At 40.8% G+C, this 24,765-nt stretch overlaps 1 pseudogene; it reads right to left on the reverse strand.

Annotated features, from left to right (window-relative positions):
• Positions 1 to 536: 536 nt before the first annotated feature.
• Positions 537 to 1,723, reverse strand: LOC131830374 (alcohol dehydrogenase class-3-like; annotated as a pseudogene).
• Between the last annotated feature and the right edge of the window lie 23,042 nt (positions 1,724 to 24,765).

The following is a 24,765-nucleotide window of genomic DNA, read 5'->3' on the forward strand; positions in this document are numbered from 1 at the left end:
TCAAATTATCTCTTCCCCAGCAAAAGAAATTATTAACTAAAAAAGACAAAAATAGTAAGTGTATAGTGGAGAAACCTGGCAGATACCCCTTAACCAAGAGATCGAGGTTAACAAGGTTAACATCACCGCTAATAAGACATAGCTACATTATGCAACCTGATATTATACAATGAGAAGGAACATCACTTCTGTGGTATTGTTTCCAATAAGACATGATCTCAACCTAAGCATAATATCCCAGAACCATCCGAAAATATCAGACAAGCCAAACGAAGCGGCATTCCACAAAATCGTCAAGCAGAACTCTACAAAAGTCTCAAGGTCATGAAAGACTCAAGGTCAAGGAAAGACTAAGAAACTGTCACAAATTGAATGAAACTGAGAACACATGACAACAAATTGTGTGTCATCATCACTGCATCCTGGAGCAGTAAAAGGACAGTAGTAGAAAAACTGGTAACATCTGAATCAAGTTTATAGTTTGGTGAATAGTATTGTACTAATATCAATTTCTTCACTGGGGTGATTGTACTATAACCATATGCAATGTTAACTTTTTCTTTTCCACAGAAATTGCTTTTATTATGTTAGAATATTCCTTGATGAGCTGGCAATTATTCATGTGAAGGAGAGTTCAGAAAACAGATTTATGACTGTATTAGCCTTGTCCTTGATTAGAGATTTATGAATTATACAAAAAATATAACCCAGAGTCAGTTACTCTAGAAGTAGTAGTGGAGAAGGTCTAGAAAGTCGAAGAGGCTGTGAACTGGGAAATCTTCTCCCTGCTTGTTGCCTTTCCACCTGCAGCACTTCTGGTTCAGTCACGACAAACAGGGTTAATCATACCTTCAATTGTACCCGCTGAAATGGGCGCTTGGCGATTTCTTCACGGGAAGAAGCTACTCCGACTGGGACGCTGACACTGGGCTTTGGGGGCGGACCTCCAGTGCTGCTCTCCTGACTTTGACCTTACCAGTACACTCAAAGGCCTAGTGTGCCCCCCTCTTAGTCCTTTCAGTGGGCACTTCCTGGATGGGTGTAGAAAGTCCTGGGGGTTAATGCATTCAGAGGCTCCAAACTCCTTGGCCCTTGTGAATTTACCTTTATTGATGTCCACACCAAAGATTCAGGATACACCACCCACCTTATAGCCCATGAGAGCCGCCACTGCAAATCCTCCTGGACCAAAGATGGCGCAGCGGAAAGGCCACAACCCACAAGGCAGATTTTATCCACAGGCGCTAAAGGATCAATTTCAGCAATAGAGATCTCAGCCACGACTGTATGTTCAGAAAGCATGCTGGTTCCCAGGGAATGGAGAATTGTCTTTCCTTTGCAAGGAAATCTGCTAGTCCCATCTGGCCTTAATCCTTTCTCCTGAGTACCACTTCTCTTCTGGCAAAGGTTTTAGGGTTTAGACAAAATTTGCATTCTCCACACTGTAGCATGTAACGCAGAATGACAGTATCACCTGTCTGCAGTTGAGTGACTCCTTTGCCAGCACTGTCCACAATTTCTGCACCTTCATGCCCCAGGATCCCTGGAAGACTCCCTTCAGGATCAGCCCCCCTCGGGGTAGAGGCATCAGTGTGGCAAACTTCAGTGGCAATCATAGTCAACTTGAACTTCACGAGCCTTAGGGGGTCTCTACCCTTCCTGTAGAGACAGGTTCTCCCGCCTCCCAGGCAACTGCAACCTTGCATTTGATCTCCTGGTTCATCCCAGCCTTGGACTCAGTCATCGAGGGAACACGGCGTTAATTTTAGAGGAAGCTGGGTAAAGTGTCTTCAAGACATTCCGGTACTGATTTTGTAACTCTTTATAATGCTAGTAATAGTGGGATTTTTTTAAAGTTTAAATAATAATAATAGCCAGACGGTCCAATGGAGCATTCCTGCAGAATACAAAGGATAGGCCATCGCAGGAATATACCGTACACTCCAGGGCGCAGGCCAACATTAGATTCCTGAGAAACCTATTTCCAAACAACCCATCCACAGTCACCCCATAGTCCGTTGACCCATAAAATCTAGTTTGCCCAAAAATACATAACCCAACTCTAATCATGAGAAGCATCAGTCCAATCCCAGTCAAGGAACCCTGTACAAATTCTCTGATGAGTACACCCCAAAACATTAAGATAATTGTGATGGGTAGTTTTCTGTGTCCCTTTGGCGAGACTACAGTTTCCAGTTGTTTAATCAAACACTAACGTTGGTGTTGCTGTATCTAGCTGTGGTCAACACCTATCATCATTGACCCTTCTTAAATAAAGGAGATTAGAAGGGGAGCAGGGCCTCATCCAGTCTGCCGAGGGCCTTACCAGGTTTCCCAGGAAAGAAGAAATTCTGGCTCGGGGCGCCTGGGTGGCTCAGTGGGTTAAGCTGCCTTCGGCTCAGGTCATGATCTTAGGGTCCTGGGATTGGGTCCCGCATCGGGCTCTCTGCTCAGCAGGGAGCCTGCTTCCCTCTCTCTCTCTCTCTCTCTGCCTGCCTCTCCATCTATTTGTGATTTCTCTCTGTCAAATAAATAAATAAAATCTTAAAAAAAAAAAAAAAAAAAGAAATTCTGGCTCAAGACCGCACCACAGATTCCTGCCTGAGTATTTAGCCTGCCAGCCTGCTGTACAGATTTTGGACTTTGAACCTTCCAGCCTCTGTAATCACATCAGCCAATTCATTAAAATAAATCTGTGTGTGTGTGTGTGTGTGTGTGTGTGTGTAGTACGTCTGATCCATTGCCCAGTTTGTCCAGAGTACCCTAACTCATACAGCCACCAGTATAACACTGTTATGTTTGTTATTTTAATTTTATTTATTTGAGACAAGGAGCATGAGCGGTGGGATGCGGGGCAGGCAGAGGGAGAAGCAGGCTCCCCGCTGAGCAGAGACCCTGATGCGGGGCTCAATCCCAGGACTCTGGGATCATGACCTGAGCCAAAGGCAGATGCTTAACCATCTGAGCCACCCAAGCACCCTTAACCTTGTCTGTTAATTATAATTCAATTTAAAAAGACAGAGAGGGGGTGTCAGGCTGGCTTAGCAGGTGGAGTGTGGGACTCTTGATCTCAGGGGTATGGGTTGGAGCCCCTTGTTGGGTGTAGAGATTCTTTAAAAATAAAATCTTCAGGGTGCCTGGGTAGCTCCGTCGGTTAAATGTCTGCCTTCAGCTCAGGTCATGATCCTGGGGTCTTGGGATCGAGTCCTGCTCCGCAGGAAGTCTCTTCTCCCTCTCCCTCTGCTGCTTCCCCTGCTTAGGCTCTTTCTCTGTCAGATGAATAAATAAAATTTTAAAAAAACAAAAGCTTTAAAAATAATAAAAATAATGAAATAAAAAGAGAGAGAGAGAGAAACCTCAAGTTTCAATAAACAAACAAATAAATGGAAAGTCTGAGAAACCACCACATCCAAGAGAACCAAAGGAAATTTGACAGTGAAATGTAATAAGGTATGCTGGGCAGGACGTTGGAACAGAAGAAGGACATTAGGAAAACTAAAGAAATCTGAAGAGAGTGTGGACTCTAAGTAATAATGCGCTAATATTATCTATTAATAGAAATGTATCATACTAATTTAAGACGTTAATCCTAGGGAAAACTGGGTGTCTGTTACATGGGAACTCTCTATCTTTGCAATTCTTCTGTAAATCTGAAACTACTTGAAAATTAAAAAAAAAAAAAACTTATTTTGAAAAATACATATGAAGTCTGCCCTTTCCAAGGAAACAAAATAAGGTTTGAATTCAGACACAACTTCCAAAAGGCTGTAGCCAACAAAAAATGAACAAATAGAAAAATATGTAATTATGGATAAATAGGAATATTAACATAATAAACAAAAATCATGGGTTATAGTAAGATTTAGACCTATATATGTGACCATTGAATCAAAGTAACAAGGAAAATTGTTTTGGGGTTTCAGACCCAAAGAATCCTTCATTAACTGTTTCTAAGTTCTGTTCCTAGAGAAGGATCTCTCCTCTTTATCTCTATTTCTTCAAAGACTCATAATTCTGACACAGGGTGAGAGCTCAAATGCATCCAAGGAATGTTGTAATTTCTGCCCAGGTGAAAGAAGAGCAGAGACGATTTCAAGCCAGTGGCAGCAGGGAGATCTGGACCTCACTAGAAGCTATCGCTGGATAAAGCTGTGGCAATGAATCTCACCAGCCTCTCAGCCGAGTGTCTGCCCATTTGAGGAGCCAGACGTTGGGCAAGGTGGCAGGATGTGGCAGAGGAAGGTCCAGAGAATCTCAGAATTTATTACAGTTACACCAACACTTCAATGATCAAACGGCATCTTCTTACCTTTTCTTTGGAATGGTAAATGACGCATTTTATAAGTGGCTTATAGTTTTATCTTCAAGACCCTTGGAGATAAGTATAGGAAGAATGTTAGCTTCCCATGATCAGAAATAAAAAAAATAATATATAATAGAGAAATGTAAGAATACTCATAACCTGGGGGCATCTGGGTGGCTCAGTGGGTTGGAGCATCTGACTCTTGATCTCAGGGTCGTGAGTTCAAGCCCCAGGTTGGGCTCCATGCTGCGTGTGGAGTCTACTTTAAAAAAAAAAAAAAAAAAAAAAAAAAAAGAATGCTCTTAGGCTGAATTATTTTTTCCCCCATCTGGATGAAGCCTTAGAGATCATCTAGTTCCATGCTCAGATTTTGAAGATTAAAATAGGTGGCTTACCCAAAGTCCTAAAACGAGTAAGAAACAGAGTAAGAGTAACACCCAGGCCTCCAGCTTCCTGTCTAGTACTTTTTCATGGCCCTCTGCTACCTATCAGCTCAAAGTCAGGGTCAGGATTGCCCAACAAAACAAAATGCAAGGCACAGGTGAAATTTTCTATTTTCTAATCACCGTATTTTGGAAAGTAAAAAGAAACAGGTGAAATTCATTTGCCAACATTCTATTTAACCCAATGTATCTAAAGTAGAGTCATTCCAGGGCATCTGGGTGGCTCAGTCGGTTGAGCATTTGCCTTCAGGTCAGGTCATGATCCCGGGGTCCTGGGATCGAGTCCTGCGTTAGATTCCCCACTCAGCAGGGATTCTTTCTCCTTCTCCCTCTGCCACTCCCCCTGCTTGAGCTCCCAGTATCTCTCTCTCTCTCTCTCTTTCTCTCTCCCTCTCTCTCAAATAAATAAATTCTTTAAATGTAGTCATTTCAACATAAAACCCATACTTTACAATTATTAGTGAGATATTTCACATATTTTTTATATTCGGTCTTTAAAATCCAGTGTGTTTTTTATACCTGACTGCACTTATCAATTGGGAGGAACCGCATTTTAAATGCCCCATAGCCTCACGTGGCTGGCTAGTCAGTCCGTGCTGGGCAGAAGCCGTCCTGGGAAATAGCACATGGGTAAGCCCATTAGAGACTGCCTCTGAGTGTAAGCCCTTCATCTGATCTACTGCAGAAGATAACGCTATTGTCTTTTATACCCGTGGCTTCTTAAACGGAGTTTTCTTATATCAAAATACAACGTCCACAGAGTATAAGTCAATGGAAAAGTAGGTGTTGGCGAGTGCTCCCACATGTCTTTAGACTGGCTTCCTCAGAGCCCTGGTGGAAATTGATGCTTACAGCCTAGATTTTCTCTTCAAATGGTTATTATGGACATCACTTTTGGGCTGTCCATTCTTGATCAATTTCTTTTCGAAAGTCTGTTCAAGCCTCCATGATGTTAGGCCAAATTTTGAAAAAGAGGAGACCTCTTGCCATCGGAAATGTCTCATTAATCCAGCTTTTCCTCTTGTCCACACTCCTAGAGCTTTTCTTTTCTCCCAAGGACATTTACTGTCTTCCCATGTTCTGCCTGTCAAAATCCACTGAAAATCAGAACTTTGTAAAATGCAACATAAAGGCTGGTACATGGGAGTATTGCCTCCCCAAGGGGACTTTATATCTACTTAAAACAAAAACAAAACCAAAAAACCCTAAACTAATGGACTCAAGTATCCACAGTGGGATCCTGGGATTTGGGCAGAAGCAAGTAGAAGGATTCCACGGTGTTTCTGAAATGACGTTGAACACATCGGGGGTCAACAAATGACAGCCCCTGGGGGCTAAATTCTGCCTTTTTGTTTAGCTCATGTTTTTAAATGGTTGAGGAAAAAAATCAGAGAAGAATCCTATGTCAGGATAAGTGAAAATTACATGAAATTCAAATGTTAGGATCCATAAATGGTTTGGGGGGGACGCAGCCATGCTCATTCATTCATATACGATCTATAGTTGTTTTCAGCTACAACAGCAGCACTGAGCATTTACAGTAAAGACAATATCGAGCACAAAGCCTAAAAAATTTACCATCAATCTTTTTACAGAAAAAGTGTGCCAAACCCTGATGCAGGTGATTTCCTATACTGCCTCCTTCTAGCTATATTCTGTGCACCTAAAACCCTTTTCTTAGAGCTACATAACAGGTCTGTATTTGTCACAGAATCAGAATTCCATGCCTGTTTTTACAGAAGCTGAGGAAATCTGTTACTTGAATAAATTGTGTAAAAATCTGAGTTGTCCATCAAAGACTCCCACGACTCCCTTCACATCACGTGTAGAAGGATGTTCCCACCGAAGAACGACAGCAGACAGACCATCAAAGATTATAATAGAGGGCCCTGCTTGGAACTCCCTCCTTTGCTTCCCCCTTCCCACACCCCTTCTCTCCTTTCCTCCCTCTCTCCTTTCCTTGCTTCCTCTTTCCAATCTCGCTTCTCCACAGCTCATAAAGGGGAGCAGCCCCTTTTCCTTGAAACAAACGATGTCGCTGTAGACTCAGAGATCTTAGTCTAAGAACTGGGAGGAACTGACAGAGCAGCAAAGCACTGATTATGTGTTTTGACAAGTTACTGAGTAATACTTTCTCCCAGTAGCCACAACGCAGGACCCACTCCTGAGCCCAGGCAATGGGGCTAATTTAAGGACGGTGACTTCACATGCTCATGGGGCTGGCACCAGGCCAGGTGAGTCTGTACATGGATGGACAGGTGTAAAGCAGATTCTGCTGTTTTCCCTGCATCGCATGGAAAAGCCCGGACCTAGAGATTTAACCTGCCCAGGGGCACACAATGAGTCAGGAGCGGAGCCAGGATCCACGTTCTGGGGTAACTTTACTAAGTGTGTGGCTGTACCTTTATTTCCCCCCACATACATAGTTTTCTATTGTAAATTTTTCTCTCAGATGTATGCAACCCTCCACCCAGAGCGCCTAAGGTGTATCGGGGGCGGTAGAGTAGGAGTTTGGGCTTATAAACTGGGAGTGCAGAAAGAGGGAGAATATTCAGCTGTGAACAGCCAACATCAGATTTTCAGTTCCTCGGCAAGACGACGGGCTCGGAAGTCAGGCTCCATCAACAAGAAAAGGGTTTTTCGAAATTCTCTTATATACTACTTTTCCACATCAAGGAACGTGTCTGGAAGACTTGATCACAGACTTTCACGGAGGAGAGATCTGTGTAGTAGAGAAAAGCCTGTACTTTTTCCTTCAGGGGTCTATGGGGGGAAGGAGACAGAGTTAGAGAGGAAGGGAAGGACACATGTCCCAATATTCCTTCTCTGTGCCAGTGTCCTTGAGAGAAGAGTGGTGAGATTTAAGGTGAAGAGAAAGCCTAAATTTGAGGGGCTTTGGCTCTGCTTTCTGCTGAGGACTCTGGGAGGACTCTCCTGAACTGGAGACGGCACATGGAGGTCAACTGAGGACTCAACCCAATGAGGCAGGCGCAGGGCCTCACTTCAGTTCCCCTAAGGACACCCACTCCCGTGTGGGATATTTGGGGTGGGAGGACTGGGGTGTGAGATACGGACATGAGTTTAGAATTTGGCTCAGGAATTTGCCAGCAGTGTTCATGTCCGTAGTATCCTCTGGCCCAGTGAAGACGTAGGCAAGGTTGAGGAGTTCGTGAAGTCAAGGGTGACTTCGCCGAGCCACAAGAGAAGGCCAGCCTCCCACCTCAGCTGCAGACACCCACAGAACACGTGGGGGCTAGCCCAGTCACCCTCAGGCATGGCCAGTCCAGGATGTGGCTCCAAGGATCTCACAGTCCCCCACCACAGAGGCTCACATCACACTCCTCCCACCCGTTTCCCAAACACTTAGGACCTTCTGGAAGTGGGGACCAGAAACCTGATAGACTTGAGTGTTGCCCTGAAAGAAACAGAATATTCAAGTCCAAGGACACTATTTACATTGTTGATTGGAATGACACTATTTAATTAGACTCAAATATAACCTGTACCCACTAATGAATACCATGGTGATGGGGGATTTTTAAAGAATATCATATAGGTTATAGAAAAACAAAACCACCGTGTTTTCTGAGTCAAAATCCGAGCATTGTTTGAGTATGTCTGTCCCATCCCAGAGCCTGTGCTGCGACCCTTGCCTTCTGCTGCTAGCTTTACACTAATGGTAAAGCTTCCATCAAAATCCTGGGGAAGTGAAACATTCGAACATTCTTCCAGCCTGTCTCTCAGCTGAAGCAGTGGCAGAGATTATGTTGCATGTTAAAATAAACAATAATGCCTTTCTCATCGAGTGGCTGGGAGAACTAACTGGGGGCTTAGAATGGAGCCTGACAAAAAATCCTCTCTGTTTGCCATCATCATCATTTTTCATTTTCTCCAGGAACTGTTGCTGACTGACTCCCCAGCATCCATCTGTCCCTTTCTCCCACAAGGTAGCAGCCACATGGTTTAAATGGGATTGAGCTCACCCCAAGTTCTGGGGTGGGCCCCCATGGCTGACTCTATCAGAGTAAATCCCTCCCATTGTCACAGTGAAGAGGGAGCAGAGCTCTTAAAGTGGTTCGACCAGAGTGAAAGCTGGCGTTTCTAGTTGATGTTTGGGGAAGAAACCTTTCTCCTTCCTTTGTATAGTGAATTTGTGATCTAAAATTGCAACAGTCCATTTGGCACTACATTATTTTAGTATTTAAATTTTTCTGACCTGAGGATCATTTTCTATCCTTAAAAATTATTGAGAACCACAAAGAGCTTTCATTTATATGAGTTATATTTATCAGTATCTGCTGTACTAGAAATTAAAACTGAGAATTTAAAAACTATTTACTAACTCATTTAAAATAACAATATGGGGCACCTGGGTGGCTCAGTGGGTTAAGCCGCTGCCTTCGGCTCAGGTCATGATCTCAGGGTCCTGGGATCCAGTCCCGCATCGGGCTCTCTGCTCGGCAGGGAGTCTGCTTCCTCCTCTCTCTCTGCCTGCCTCTCTGCCTACTTGTGATCTCTCTCTGTCAAATAAATAAATAAAATCTTAAAAAAAATAAAATAACAATATGTCTCTTATAGGTAAATATAAATAATATTTTTAGTGAAGAAAATAAGTTTTCCAAAGCAAAAGAAAAATCTGAGAGAAGCATCCTTGTTTTTCATATTTTTTCAAACCTTTTTAATACCTAAGTTAACAGAAGACAAGAGGATTCTCATATCCGATGTATTCCATCTGTTGTGATAATACATCTAACCTCTGGAAACTCCCCTGTGTGCTCAGGACGGAATGAAAGTGAAAAAGGCAAATAATGTCTGGGTGTGTGTATTAGCTTTCTATTGTTGCTGTAACAAATTAACATGAATTTTGTGGCTTAAAACAACACAAATTTTTTCTTACCCTTCTCAGATCAGAAGTCCAAAATCCGTTTCATTGGGTGAAAATCAAGGGGTCAACAGGGATGGTTCTTTCCTGAGGTTCTAGCAGATTCCACTTCCTTGGCCTTGCCAACTTCCTTACATTCCTTGGCTAGAAAATGCTCCTCCGTCATCAAAACCAGCAATGCATCATGGCCAGAGCTGCTTTCTGTCTCTGCTTATAAGGCCCCTGTGACTGACACTGGGTAATCCAGTGTAAACACCCATTTCAAGATCCTTAATCACGTTTGCAAAGTCTCTTTTGCATTTAAGGTAATATATTCACTGGCTCCAAGAATTAGAATATGGACATCTCTGGGTATTATTATAAAAAATAGAGTTGACCTCAGGGATCCACCCAAAGGGTCTTGGGACCTCAGGGGTCCTTCTTGGCTGCTCCACAGAGATCCAATGTAATACAAGTTTAAACAAAATAGGAGTATCCCCCCCCCCCCATTTGACAGTTGAGGCAAGAGCAGTTGAAGGCTGGCATGGTGGTTCCACAGGGTCAGGGATTCAGAATCCTTTCCTCTTACTCCACTTTAATCTGTAGGGATTCAAGATGGTTTGTCTGTAAAAGTGTTGTGTTAAAAAATAAAAATAATAGTGTTGCCTTCACCTATATGATTCAAGATGACTAATTGCCATACCCCTAATCTATCCAATGGGAAGGAGAAAAGGGAGGAAGAAGGGTATACCCCTCTCCCCCAAAAAACAACGCTCAAAAACTGTTTCCATCCCTCCTGCTCTTAGCTGGTCAGCCAGATCTGGTCATGTGGTCATACCAACTAAAAGCGTGCTTGGAAAGGTCGCTGGACCATCATGGATCCAGCTAAAAACTCCACCAGAATTGAGTATTCCCTATATCCATTTTCACGAGGAAAATCCAACCTGATGATGGAAATTACCAAGGACAGCAGAGCCAATAAATTCTCAAAGAAATGAAACTGGACCCAACCTTACCTATAGCTTACCTCTAAGCTTTTCAGTAGATGAGCCATTGCTTTTTCTGTATGTTAAAATCTGTTTGATTTGGGGTTTCAGTTTCTGAAGCCAAAAGCTATCTGCTTTAGGAACTATATAGTATTTTCCCAATCAAAAAGTGAGAATACAGGGTTTTGCAAGTGCATGTGCCCTAAAAGACAGTGAGACAGATGATTTAAAATTGGAAACATTGAAAAAATGGGGGATGGGGAAATGGCCACTAGTTTTAACACTAATTCTAGTTGTGACATAGTCTCCTTATTCGCTGAAAATCCAATAAAAAACTTTTTTTTGAGAAGCCTCGAGAACTATGCATTTATTCTTTACCTAGACATGCTATAAGACTTTAATAGAAGATGATCTCATTCAACACAAAACTAAGGTTATTTTATGGGGGGCTGGTACAAAGTCTTTATGATATCAGAACCCTCGGCTCCTTCCACCTTGCTCTACTTTCCTAGAGTGGATGCCTGTATCCACCTGGTTTAAAACAACTCACCACCACATCTGAAGTATCCTCAGCAAGAAAAAAAAAAAAAAAAAAAAAAAAAAAAAAAAAAAAAAAAAAGCGAGATCATTCTCCAGCCCTGTAAGGGCCATGAATTTTCATGGAGGAAATTTATCTGTAACTGACCCTTCAGATTTTCAGAGGAAGGAGGGAGGAGAAGGAGGAAGAGGAAGACGAAGAAGAAGGAGGAGGAGGAGAAGGAGAAGAGAGGAAGAAGTAGAAGAAGAAGAGGAAGAAGAAGAAGGAGGAGGAGAAAAAGGAGGAGGAGGAAGGGGGAGGAGGAGGAGGAAGATGATTTAATTTGGATTTTGAAACAATGTTTTTTTCCAAAACTATAAAATAAAACAAAACACTGAATTATAGGCTTTGGGAATGTTGTGGTAAAGGTGCATGTTAGGCCATTTATCAGTTGGATAGATGGATGATAAAAGACAAATCACAGCAAACTTTTTAGAAAATTACATCAATCTGAGGGGGTTTGAAGGGGCGGGGGTGGGAGGTTGGGGTACCAGGTGGTGGGTATTATAGAGGGCACGGATTGCATGGAGCACTGGGTGTGGTGCAAAAATAATGATACTGTTATGTTATGCTGAAAGTAAATAAATGAAAAAAAAAGAAAGAAAATTACATCAAAAGAGTGAGATGCTGACTTCTGTTATTATGAAGCAGAGATTTTGCAGTTCATACCCCTGAAACTTACAGCAGATATGGGAATGTCCATTTCACAGCCTTGGATGTCAAACTTTTCCCTTTATAGATATTGGGGGGGTAGAGAGAATGTTTAAGAACTTGAATATAAGGAAATGAGTTATCTCAAATTAATAGGAGAGAAACAAACAGCTGCAGACAGGATAGGGTTAACCAAGGGGTCTTAGCCTTAATTGCTGAATCTGGTCTCACTTACTATCTAATACTAAGAAGGGAAGCTATATAATCAAAACTTTATGACAACATTGTTTTGGAGAGTGAAGGCATAAGCTAATGGGACAAAACACAATTTGAAGATTTTTCAAGGTTCTCTAAATATTTAAAGTAGAAAATAATATTTGGGGGTTGATAATGCACTTAAATTAAATGTGAGATAATGAATGTTTGAGCTAATGATTATGTTGCTAAGGTATGTAGAATTCACAATATCCTGTCCTCTGATCTTGGCTGCCTTTCCTTGCTGGGTTAGTTTCGATCACTAAGTGTTGCGGTAAAATATTTTTTAATGTTTACTGGAATAAAAGAGAAAAGCCAATGGGAATCCTCTTTTTAATTTTTTTTTAAATAGAACAAAGCTGAACTCACTGGGAAAGTCAATTATTAATTAACATTAATGAATTTGGTCAAGAAAACTCCTCCCTTTTCAATAAAGGGAGTCAATTTTTCTTCTCTTTCATACCCAAGTGCCCATGATTAGTATGTTCTTTCCCTCTCTCTTTCTACAATTTTGATTACATGGTAAAGAATACATTAAAACTGGCAGTATTTCCTATTCAATCTCTTCATAATGAATTCAACAAATATCCAATGACTATAATAGTAATAATACCAGGACCTTCAGCCCTTAAAATTACACTGGGTTGGGTTGCATTCCTTTGAAAGGTATAATAAATCAAAAGATTGGGAATCCAATCTGATTTTCTTGTAGGAATGATGTTGCAACAGCTGGGTGACGTTTGTAACCAATGGCCTGATGCTATCTATCTATCTGTGCACATGTTTTTAGAAATGACAACCACATTCACGTCTAATCCATTCTAAATTATATGCCCATGTACATAATTAATGGCCAGTGCACTGCAAAAACCAAAGTATAAGGATTATATTGATTTGAGAGTGCCTATGGATGGCAAGACATTCGGTGAGGCTCTGAGGGCACTGCTGAGCCCTTCTAGACATGATTATACCCAGGGCCCAGGAGATAGAGTAGTTCCTGGGAAATGATCTACGCCAAGCAAGGGGATGTAACCCTACTGCTTTGACCTCACATGTGAGAATGGGGGCAGGGGGTAGGTGGGTGGAGAATGAGGAAAGAAGAGAGAAACTTAGGGCATAACTACTGGGTTATACCAGAGGGTATTACCTTCTACCCAAGCTCTGATTGGTTCTGGGAGCCTCTTTTGCAAAGCTTATACGCTTTGCTTTTTTTTACAGGTACTACTTGCTTTTAGTTCCTTTGTTCAGCAGTTGAAGTAGCAATATATTCCTGTCCTATGAACACATCCAGAGGGAAAATAGAATTTTTGCCTTGTGCCCACCAAACCCTTTATAAAGCTTCAAAGGTCAGGGCTATTTAAACAGATACAAAAGGGAAAAGATGATTATAATTTCTCTTCTTATCCGAATCTATTGATAAAACCCAAAATTCTATCTTAACTGTCTTGATTAGCTTCATTGACAGTACTATTGGAGTGGTGGAAGGGAACTTTCATTTTTATTCTGCATATTTCCATACAATGTAATACTTTCTCCCTCTCTCTTCTTTACAAGTGGGTGTTACTTCTAAAAAGTGAGAAAGCGAGCATAGGAAGGACAATATAGAAATGGGTTGATTTGAGACAAATTGAGGGAAAGTAGAAAAGAAAGTGAGATAGATATGAGAGAGTGAGATCTTGATGCGAGATCTTGAGTATTGAGTAGTAAATTTGGGGCTTCATCTACTTCCCCACTGGTTTTTACTCAAATTAGATCAATGAGAATTTACATAAAGGTCTCAGGGATGGCAGGAAAGGGGTTTGACTATGGGAAAACTTTGCTTCAGAAGTGCCCCCAACTCTGCTAGTATGGACCCATGGTGATAGTAATAGCAAACTGTCTTCTTTCCAGAAGAAGTTCTCCAAAGTCTCAATGGTTACTAGCTGTAAAGATGCTGACTACTTCCCCCATCTGGGATTCCAGGGTAAGGTCATAGTCCAAAAGGAAGTTATCCAAAGGGATTCAATGATGAAAATACTATTTTCAGGAAATGAACTTGATAGCTATATATAATATGAATCAGAGGATACAATAGTACAAGGCAAAATCTCTAAAAAGAACAAGGAAAATAGCATTTGTTGAGCACATATTATGTGCCAGGGACTTAAATTTCTTACCTGATTTACTTGTAAAATATCCCACTCTTTCCAAGATGGGAATTATTATTCGTATGAGGAAGGTGAAGAGTGATTGAGTGACTTGCCCAGATTCTCAAGGAAATTGGTGTTGAAGAATCAGGAGCAGAACAGAATGGCCCTTCTGGAGAGGGAAGGATGCAGCTGAGGGACACTAAAGAGAGGAAGGGGATTTGGTGACTCTAGGAGAAAGTTAAAAATGAAAGAGGAGTGCTGTCTGGCTGGCTCAGATCTCTTGATCTCAAGGTCATGAGTTCAAGTCCCACATTGAGCTTGAACTTAATAAAGTTTACTTAATAAAGAAAGAAATAATGAAAAGGGATCAAGACTGATTTCAAACCCTCAAGCCAGGTGGCTAAGTGGTTGATGTGGACAAAGTTAGGGAAACCAGAAGATGAATTTGTAAGAAAGAAGTAGCATTTATCAATGATATGAGTAAAATTGTATTTTATTTTCAAAAATCAAGCAACACAATATGGTATTTGTTGGAAAGCAATCCTCTTCCTTCTCTTCTCAATCTTACTCTCAAAACGCAGTGACTATTAACTTCTTCTTGTGTATTCATTCTTGAAATTTTATTGTACACAAATATGATCATATGTGACTAGTCCTTATTTACATTGCCTTTAATAGCAATGTAAATCTAAGTGTAAATTTAATAGAGCTTTCCAGATATGCCTTATTCTTCTTAAGAGCTATATAGTATTTCAGCGTATGAATGCTGCTCTATTTAACCAGTCTTCCCCAGTTGGTACTTTGGCTATATGTAACAGAGTTGCTTTCATAGGGTATAGTTGCTGCTATTATTGTTTGCAACTTACAAAACATTGTCATGGTGCGAATTCTTGTATGTGATTTTTTTTTACATATTCATGAATATGTATATTCATCTCTAAGACAAATTTCTAGAAGTGGAACAATTAGGTCAAATATTATGTATTTTTAAATCCTAATAAATGTCTTTTAACTATTGATAAATATTGCCAAAAAAAAAAATAGTACTTGCTAATAAACACTTATACTCACCGAACACGAAGGGCCCCAATTCTCCACATTCTCTTTGGAATGAATATTTTCAAACTTTTTTGTCCTGCCAGCCTGACACGTGAGTGATGTGACTGTGTTTTGATTTTAAGCTGCTGCCTGATTCTAGACATCTTAGTCTGGGAAGCTGCAGGGTCACTTAAAGGGAGTATTCTTTTTTTTTTTTTTTAAGATTTTTTATTTATTTATTTGATAGAGAGAAATCACAAGTAGTCGGAGAGGCAGGCAGAGAGAGAGAGAGGGAAACAGGCTCCCTGCTGAGCAGAGAGCCCGATGCAGGACTCGATCCCAGGACCCTGAGATCACGACCTGAGCTGAAGGCAGCGGCTTAACCCACTGAGCCACCCAGGCGCCCCTAAAGGGAGTATTCTTGTAGGCAACTGGGAGTATAGGATCTGCACTTGAATGAGTGGCGAGAGAGACCGATGTTGATTTTGGAATCATGACTGCCAAGAAAATAAAGTTGTGTAGAAGAATGAATGCAGAGTTAAGAAATCAGAGAAATGAAATGAAGGCCTGGGGACCAGAGGTGAGGCCAGAAAGAAGAAGAGCAAGAGGAGATAGATACAAGGAATGGAAGAATCAGGAGAATTCAACCTTATAGACAACAGAAGAGGTGAGTTCCAGAAAAGAAGTAAGAAGTATACCGTGTGGCGTCAGGAACTCAGAAAACGGCCAAAAAGGAGCCCTTTGCTGTGGCAGAGAAATAAAAATGGATTCACCCAGTCTTGAGTATCCAGATGTTGAGACTCTGGTGGACCCTTATGGTGTCTTCTTAGAAAGCACGACTGTTTACTAGAAAATTCTACCATGATGAAGCTGGTGTGAAACCCAGCCAGCTCTTAAAAATCCTCCAAAGATGAAGGTGGCTTCCTTCCAAAATGTTGAGTAATGTTGGCAATCAAGTGGAAGGGTGTTTCGCCATGACCAGCCTGGCCTTTTCAACCCAGGGGACTCAGCACACTCATCATTTTACTGGGAGTCCCACCTCCAAAATGAAGATGAGGCTGGGGCAGAGGCCTGTAATGGTGAAGGTAAAAGGTTAAAATGTTATCTTCAAACACATAAAATGTAACCCTTCATTCCAATATTGCTATAAGAAGTCTTATCACACTACACACCTAATAAAGCAAATTGAAATAACAATAAACAATAAAGGAAATGTGACTTATGCTCGGAATGAGAGTTGTGAGGCCCCAGGTGACTGTCCTCAAGTTTGTACAAATTGTACTTCCTGCAAATACCTGCAAATGTCTGGGCATCCCCCTCCCCCTCCATCTGCCACATCCACCCCCATATTCGGCTGGGGATGGCTTTGCCCCCACAAGGCCTCTCTAAACTCATCCAAAGGAATAGTTTCCACCAGATTGTGTTCTATAGGATAGTTTCTTCTTTTCCCTGTGTGCTCTGTGGTTTTTTTTTTTTTTTTAAGATTTTATTTATTTATTTGACACAGAGAGAGAGACAGATCACAAGCAGGCAAAGAGGCAGGCGGGGGGTGGGGGAAGCAAGCTCGCTGCTGAGCAGAGAGCCCAATGCGGGGCTCGATCCCAGGATCCTGAGATCATGACCTGAGCCAAAGGCAGAGTCTTAACCCACTAAGCCACCCAGGTGCCCCTCTGTGTTCTTTTTGAAATCAAGTCTCAAGCAGGACCAAAATAAGTCACTGGAAGGTTTAATTTGCTTCTGGTTGGTGATTACCGCTTTGTTTGAATCTTTTTTTTCTCCAATCGGAAATGTGAGTTTCTGTCTAGTGTCTGGTCTGGGTGCTAAGAGGGCTTAATAGAGATTTATACTAAACTAGGAATTTTTCTCTTTGATAGATTGGAATCTTTTGGTGGGGGCGGGTCAGTCTTTATGAATACACAAGAGAATAACTGTCTTACTTCCTAAATACTGAAGGAAATAGAGAAAGATGTTCTGTATGGGCAATTTACACCTGCGAAAAGACAGCCTGGGGTCGATTAGAAAAGTCAGTGTGAGGGGCATGTGCATGGCTCAGTTGATGAAGCGTCTGCCTTCTGCTCAGGTCATGATCCCATGGTCCCGGGATCAAGCTTCTCTCTCTCCTGCTGCCCCTTGCCCTCCACGCTGCTTGTGCTCTCTCTTACCAGCTCTCTATCTCTCTCAAATAAATATATAAAATCATGGAGAAAAAAAAAAAGAAAACTCAGTGTGATTTGAAGTCAAAACATAACAGTAAATCTAGGGGAGGTGAAGTTTTCTTGTTCTCTTCCTGACTGAGAGATTTGCGTCGGTGTAATTTCTGCCCATTTGTCAATGACACACCTGCATTTTGCCAGGAAATTTGACTCAGTCACACACCTGAATGGTCAACTCAGAAGAAGAAACATCAGGCTGGTTATTTAAATTGGTCCACGAATTGCTCTACACAAACTGACAGAACTGACAAGTCAATGCAGCCACGATATCAAATCTGTTCACTCTGTGTTCTATAACTATTCACAGTTCTTGGCTTTTGAGAATTTGATGAAAACTAGGGACACTGAGGGCACCTGGGTGGCTCCCTCAGTTAAGCATTTGCCTTTGGTTCAGATCATGATGTCAGGGTCCTGGGATCCAGCCCCACATGGGGCTCCCTGCTCAGAAGGAAGTCTGCGTCTCCTTCTCTCTCCCTCTGCCTTTCCCCCCCCACTAATGCTCTCTTTTCCAATAAATAAATAAAATTTTAAAAAAGAAAATAAAAGAAAACTAGGGACACTGAAAAAATTCACCCCTGCGCACTCACACACACATTTTTACAGAGCTTTCACCGTGTTTCTGAATTCTAACCACAGATGCCTATGAGTACCCAGATAGGCCCTTCTGTTACGTTCAAATTGGGTTTGATTCATAGAAGTTTAATCCAAGGCTCTTCTAATAGAACTCAGTACAGTTGGTAGGCCAGGCCATGGTGTGAAATAAGGTGATTCCAGAAAACTAAATGAAAAAAACCCCATCTCAAAAGTATTGTGAGCAATGTAATGCCACATCTGAAAAAACACTGTGGATAGAAACTTCGTGGTTTGGAACATGAGTGTCCAAAGTCCTTGACTTTTTAAAAATAAATGCTCATTTTCTTCTTCAATTAAGATTTCTTCCACCATCAATAAGAATGGAATATAAAGGGATTTATCTCAATCCCAGTTTGTCCCATTCCATGGGTTGCCTCTTTGTTTTTTTGACTGCTTCCTTTGCTGTGCAGAAGCTTTGGTGTCAAATTATGATTTCAGTGCCAATTTGAAATCTGTTTTCTATTAAAAGAGTGATAGTAACTCTAGTCTTTCATATTCATACTTTAAATCAATATGCTTCTATAATTGTATTATTCACTCAGCGGCCTTTTTAAGCACTGGTGATATTTCCAACATTGTGCCAGGGATAGAAAGATAAATAAATAAAACACAACCCATGTTCAGGAAGCGGGAAAATCTTGGAAATCTAAGAGAAGTATGTAATTCAAGGCGTCATGTCAATTAAGAAGATAAAATTTGACAGGAGAGGAAAAGATTTGCTTCCAAGGATATATGTGTAAATTGATGCACTTGTTATATTAAGGTTCAAGAGCTATTAATTTTTTAAGAGTGCTTCTAAGTAATTATCATACAATGGCATTTTAAAAAGTTAGCTAATGTATTCCACCGAAGATTTACCCCTCATTGAAATGGGCTAAGCTTTTGAGGAAGATTCCTTATTTTGTTGTTTGAGGAAAAACATTTTGTGTCTTAAAAAAAAAAAAAAAAAAAAAGAAGAAGAAGAAAATAAACACCCATCTAATGGCTAAAACTGCAAAGATCAATCATACTAAATGTTGGCAAAGATAAGGGGTAACTAGAATTCTCATACATTGATGGTGGGAAATTAAATTGGTAAAATCACTTTTGGAAAACAACTTGGCAGCTCCATACAAAGTTAATAGATTTCTATCCTGTGACCCAGCAATGCTTCTAAGTTCTTATCCTATAGAAAATAAAACATGTGTCCAAAGAAGACTTTGTATAAGAAAGTTCATAATCGCCCCAGACTGGAAATAACCCATGTGTTCATCAACAAGAGAATGTACAATCAAATTTTGGTATATTCATACAATGGATTTTGATGAAGTCCCAAAAGTTTATTTTCACTTGTTTCCTTTAACTTTGGAGACATATCTTGAAAGAAGTTGTTGTGGCTGATATCGAAGAGATTACTGCCTATGTTCTAGGATTCTGATGGATTCCTGTCTCACATTGAGATCTTTTATCCATTTCAAGTTTATCTTTGTGTACAGTGTAAGAAAATGGTCGAGTTTCATTCTTCTACATATAGCTGCCCAGTTTTCCCAGCACCATTTATTGAAGAGACTGTCTTTTTTCCACTGTATATTTTTTTCCTGTTTTGTCGAAGATTAATTGACCATAGAGTTGAGGATCCATATCTGGGCTCTCTACTCTGTTCCACTGGTCTATGTGTCTGTTTTTATGCCAGTACCATGCTGTCTTGGTGATCACAGCTTTGTAGTAAAGCTTGAAATCCGGTAACGTGATGCCCCCAGTTTTATTTTTGTTTTTCAACATTTCCTTAGTGATTCGGGGTCTCTTCTGATTCCATACAAATTTTTGGATTATTTACTCCAGCTCTTTGAAGAATACCGGTGGAATTTTGATCGGAATGGCATTAAAAGTATAGATTGCTCTAGGCAGTATAGACATTTTAACAATGTTTATTCTTCCAATCCAAGAACATGGAATGGTCTTCCATCTTTTTGTGTCTTCTTCGATTTCTTTCATGAGTGTTCTGCAGTTCCTTAAGTACAGATACAATGGAATACTAGTCAACAACAAAAAAAATGGGCAACTTGATACCTGTAACAACATAGGTGAACTCCAAAAATAGTATGCAGTGAGACAGAAGCTACATGCAAGAGAGAGAGAACATACTGAATGTCCTTTTATATGAAGTTCTAGAACAGACCAAACTAACGGAAGGTGATAGAAATCAGAACAGAGGTTACCTCTGGGGATGGCGTTGGGGGTGGGAAGAACTAAGAGTGACTGAGAAGAGGCAAGAGGAAATTTAGGGAGGAGCTGAAAATGTGCTAAACCTTGATGGGTTGGGTGTTACATGGGTGGCAGGCAGAATAATGGCCCCCAAGACATCCATGCTCCAATGATCCAAGCCTGTGATTACGTTTTCCTAAATGGCAAAAAAGGCTTCAGAAATGTGATTGACGTTAAGGGCCTTTGGATGGCGAGACTATATGGGTGGGCCCAATCTAATCATATAAGCAGAGAACCTTTCCTGGCTATGGTCAAAAAGACAGAATGGCAAGCAGAAGAAAGGGCAGAGAAATGTAACATTGCCAGCTTTCAAGATGGAGGAAGGGTTAAGATCCAAGGAATCTCTCTAGAGAATAGACAGGGAAAGTTAACAGATTCTCCTCCAGGGTCCCCAGAAAGGAACCCATCCTGATCAACACCTTGATTTTAGCCCAATAAGACCCATGCCAGACTTCTGACCTATAGAATTGTAAGATAATAAATTTGTCTTGCTTTAAGGTACTAAGTTTATGATAATTTGTTACAGGATCAACAGAATAGTAATACAGGGGCGCCTGGGTGGCTCAGTGGGTTAAGTCTCTGCTTTCGGCTCAGGTCATGATCTCAGGGTCCTGGCATCAAGTCCCACTTTAGGCTCTCTGCTCAGCAGGGAGCCTGCTTCCTCTCTGTCTCTCTGCCCATCTCTCTGCCTACTTGTGATCTCTCTCTCTGTCAAATAAATAAATAAAAATCTTTCAAAAAATAGAAAAGTAATACAAATATGCATGTGTCAAAACTCACAAAATATACATTTAAGATTTGCATATTTCACTGCAGGCAAATCACACCTTGCTGTGGGTTGAATTGCGCCTTCCCCCAAAGATATGTAAAAGTCCTAACTCAGCACATCAGAATGACCTTATTTAGAAGTAAGGTCATTGTCATTAGTGAAGATAAGTTCAGCCTAGTCGCTTTATAAAAAGAGGGGAAGACAGAGACTAGGAGTGAAAATGCCAGGTGATGCCAGACACAGAGATGGGAGAGAAGCAACCGCAAGCCAAGGAACCTAGGGATGTGGCCACCATAGGAATTGAGGAAGAAGCATCTAGTGTGTCTAGTGTGTCCCAGGGGAGAGAGCTTTTGGATTTCTGGCCTCCAAACCTGTGGGAGAACACATTTCTGTGGTTTTAAACCACTTCGTGGATGGTACTTTGTTATGAAAGTCCTAGGAAACTAATACATACCTCAATTTTCAAACAAAAGGAATCTGTGATAGGAAAAGGAAATACAATGTTACATACCCGGTTGAAGTCCTCTTCATAGTCTTCCCCAGTAAGTTTCCTCCCACTTTCCACAAAAGTAACCACTATCCTTACTTTCTTACCATTCCATTGCTTGTTTTTGTTTTGTTTTGTTTTTAAAGATTTTATTTATTCATTTGAGAGAGAGAGCACAAGCAGGGGGAGGAGCAGAGGAAGGAGCAGACTCTGCTGAGCAGGAAGCCCAACTTGGGGCTCCATCCCAGGACCCTGAGATCATGATCTGAGCCAAAGACAAATGCTTCATTGGCTGAACCACCCTGACGCCCCTCCATTGCTAGTTTTCATACATTTGTTATTTGTCTATAAATCATCCATATGTTGCGTGTCTTTAAGCTTTATATAAACAGAATCATAATGTACTTATTTCATAATTTTTTCTTTCAATCTTATGCTTGTCAGATGAGTTTATGTTATGTACTGCTTTACATTAATTTTCTTCACTGTATAGGGTAGAAGAAGAATAAATGAAACAAGATGGGATTGGGAGGGAGACAAACCATAAGTGACTCTTAATCTCACAAAACAAACTGAGGGTTGCCGGGGGGAGGGGGTTTGGGAGAAGGGGTTGGGATTATGGACATTGGGGAGGGCATGTGATTTGGTGAGTGCTGTGAAGTGTGTAAACTTGGTGATTCACAGACCTGTACCCCTGGGGATAAAAATATATGTTTATTAAAAATTTAAAAAAAAAAATTAAAAAAAAAATTTTCTTCACTGTATAGAATTATATTTTATGAAAAAAGGGTAATTTCTCTATCCATCATCTTATAAATGGACATTTAGGCTATCCCCCTCCTCCCATCATTATTACAAACATTGCTGCTATGAACATTTTTGAACACATGTCAATGTTTCTTAAGGATATACAGTTAAGAGAATTTCCAAGTCTTAAAAGACGTGTGTCCTTAACTTAGCAAGATAGTGCCAAGCGGCTCTCTGAAGTGATTGCCCTTACATACACTCACAACAGTAGTGTAAGAGTTCCTATTACTCATATCCTCATACCCTTGGCATTTCCAAGCAAAAGAGGTTTTACCTCAGAACAAATGAAGCTTAAATTTCAGAACCCTTCAATTGTTTGGGACCCTTCAAATCCCCATAGCAATTCATATTCCTTTATTTTCTTTCTTTAATTTTTTTATTGAGGAGAGGCAGATGGAGAGGAATCTGAAGTAGGCTCCGCCACACCCAGCATGAAGCCCAACAAGGGGCTTGATCCCATGACCCTGAGATCATGACCTGAGCCAAAATCAAGAGATGGACACCTAACTGACTGAGTCACTCAGGTGCCTCCCTATTCCAATGGTGGGGGGGAGACCTTTTAGATGTTTCACTGAATAGCACTTAATGTTATAGATTACTTTGTAATAGATAAATTTATCTTTATGATATTGAGCCCTCACATTCAAAAGATGTGCAGCTATAAATTTTTCTCAGGTTTTCCTTTGATTTCCAGTGATGTTTTGCAAGTTTCTCCCATAAAGTTTTTACATGTCTTTAGACAAAACTTATTCCTACTTGTCCTAATAGATTTGTTGCTATTATAATGTCCCTTCTTTCTTTACCTTTTTTATTTGGTTGTTGTTAGTATATAGGAATGCTTCTGATTCACCTTTGCTCAGCTTGTATCCTGTCACACTTGCAAAAATTTATTTAGTTCTAAAAATAAATCATTTTTAATCTGATCAATGGCTCTGAGGGTCCATCTTTATATGTACTGTTTTCCAATTCTTTCGGCAAACAAACCCAAGAACACATTTTGATCAATGCACAGTAGTTCCAAATAAATACTGCACATTTGTTAAAACAATCAAAAACAGTATCATATGCTCTAAACCATGCCCCATCTAATTCGATTACACAGCATCTGTTTGACCCAAGTTTAAAAATACAGGTGAGATTAATTCAGAAGAAACTCAGTGACTTACCAGATTCTTTCAGAATTGTGTTTTATCAAATACAATCCATTCACTTAAGTCTTGTTCAACCAGTTCTGTCATAGATTCATCTCAGTTGTCATCATTAAGACACTCCAAGGTCCCTGCTTGTATGGAGCTTTCATTCTAATGAGGGAGGCAACCATTACAAGTAGTGGCAAAAATACTAACCTTAAAATTATGATGCTATGTGAGAAAATTACAGGAAGCCGGGAGAGCACTGCACAAAAGATGCTCATTTAGATTGGGGAATTAAATGAGTTCTCTCCAAGAAAGTGGCATTGAAGCTAAGTAACGGGCAGGGAAAGAAGAGCTTTTAAGCAGAGGAAACAATGTCTAGAAGGAGCTGGAAAATTCTAGGGACTAAAAGACACCATTGTGACTGGAGTGGAGAAAACAATGGGGAGAGCAGGGCCAGACAACACTGGGGAGGTGAGCAGGGGAGTATCATCAAGACTTTGAAGACCTTTTACCTTAAGGATAATTATTAGCTCCACAAAGAGCTAGCAGGAAAAGATCACAACTGTGGGTAGCAAGGAGACCGAGAGGCCAGAGGCCATGCAAGGAGTGCTAATGGGGTTCTGTCAAGAGGCAGCGATGGTTTAAGCTAGGGAGGCACATAGAGGTGGAAAACATTGACTTTGTGACATATTTTGGAGGTTGATTCAACAGGCCTTAATGTTGATAGATTGTGCCGAAGTGAGGAGAGTGTTTGCAAGTGAAGAGTGTTTCCAACAGGTTTCTGACATGAGTACAGGGGGTGCTCTTTACTGGAAGGGAAAGAGGTAGAGATGAAGCCCACTGGGCAGGAAAGATCAGGATTTCAGCTTTAGATGTGTCAAGTTTGAGATGCCTCTGGGGGATGCATAGGATATGAGAGGATGGATAGGCATTAAATATGTGGGTCTCTAGGGTTGGAGTTAGAAATCAGAAAGTCACAGGAAGCTCCCTTCTAAATTGTCAGGTAGAACATCAGGGAGGTAATATATGCAGTTTCCTTTTTTTTTTTTTTTTTTTTAACTTCCACGTACACCTCTCTGTGCAAATCTCTGCAAACCAATGAAACACACACACACACACACACACACACACGAGCAGTGAGTGGTATAACCTCACAAGGAACTTGAGGAAGCTGTTGTCACCATCTCATCTACTGATTGGAGTCTCAAAGGTCAAGACCACACTGGAGTCTTT

Source organism: Mustela lutreola, chromosome 4 (assembly GCF_030435805.1).
Source record: "Mustela lutreola isolate mMusLut2 chromosome 4, mMusLut2.pri, whole genome shotgun sequence".
Classification (NCBI taxonomy): Eukaryota; Metazoa; Chordata; class Mammalia; order Carnivora; family Mustelidae; genus Mustela; species Mustela lutreola.